The 1,312-nt window shown below is 38.1% G+C and overlaps 1 pseudogene; it reads left to right on the top strand.

The window, feature by feature from the left end:
• The first annotated feature begins 273 nt into the window (after positions 1-273).
• LOC129409061 (5S ribosomal RNA) lies at positions 274-391 on the top strand (annotated as a pseudogene).
• Positions 392-1,312: the final 921 nt, after the last annotated feature.

Raw genomic sequence — 1,312 nt, 5'->3', positions numbered from 1 at the left:
CAAAACATACAAAAAACAATATAAATCAAAAACTATGAAACAATGGTCTGAAGTTACAGGTTCTTACTTAAACATGGATTTGGTAATGACGCTTTAATGCACTATGTTGTTTTGCTGGTGTCATTTATGAATACATTTCACTTTTCCCATTGCTCATCATATTTATACCCTTTCAGTTTAAGAATATATGTTATTCTTTCCATCACTGAAATACTCTCCACAATCCTCAAGCGAAGTTGTATTTAATTTAAAAACACAGCACTTCTTTTATTACCACATGGCCATACCGGCTTGTAAAAGCCTGATCCCGTCAGATCTCAGAAGCTAAGCAGGCTGGGCCTGGGTAGTACTTGGATGGGAGACCGCTAGGAATTCCAGGTGCCACAGTGGGATGCCAGTGGCAAAGAACTGTCGTTGTGTCCTTACCACATTGCCTAGTATGAAAGTGGTGTGAGCGTAAGTGATGGTGGTGGTCGGAGAGGCTGATGGCGCAGATTGGCAGCCTTGCTTCTGTCAGTCTGCCCCAGGGTAGCTGTGGCTACAGTCGTAGCTTACCACCACCGAGTGTGGAGTGACTGAATAATGAACTGTAAAGCGCTTTGGGTATCTTGAAAGGCGCTATATAAATGCTATCAATCAATCACATGACATCACAAGGTGCAACAGCATGTTTTCTAGTTTAAAGAAAAAAATATACAGAGTGCGGGGAAGCTGGCCAAAGTGTTTAAAATAGTAGACGGGCACAAAAAAAATTATTTTTTTTTTACCAAAAATATTTATTCTTTCTTGCACCATGGATTTGTGGAGGGAAAAAAATAAAATAAATACATATTTACAAAAAATAACTGTGCTTAAATAAAGTCAAAAGCAACAGAAATGAACAGAACAAAGAAAAGCCCACGTGCACACAGAGACACTCTCTACAGTGTGCTACACACTTTCTCACAAGGGCCTAAGTCCCCTTTAAATACCAGTGCTCAAACACTGAAATATGAAAAATTTAACAAACAAAATCCATAAAACAAAATAACTGAAACCAAGTCTCCCCTCCACATGGTCTGGGCCAAAACCCTGCCCCAGAGACTACAAATATGGCTGACCAAGGTCGGTTGCCTCCAGACCTTGTGGAATAACAGGTAAAATGGTAAGCTTAACAAGCTGTAACAAAATTGACAGACATAACCAAATAAAATATATTTAAAGTAACTGGTGTGTATTGTGATTAACTTAACTAAACAAAGACTAAATAAAACAAACCAGAGATAGTAGTATTTAGCTGTTTATTAGAATATGGAAACAGATGTAAAATTAA

Source organism: Boleophthalmus pectinirostris, unplaced genomic scaffold (assembly GCF_026225935.1).
Source record: "Boleophthalmus pectinirostris isolate CB_2022bp ecotype Guang Dong unplaced genomic scaffold, ASM2622593v1 HiC_scaffold_18, whole genome shotgun sequence".
In the NCBI taxonomy this organism is placed as follows: Eukaryota; Metazoa; Chordata; class Actinopteri; order Gobiiformes; family Gobiidae; genus Boleophthalmus; species Boleophthalmus pectinirostris.
This window is presented reverse-complemented; position numbering and strand designations above follow the sequence as displayed.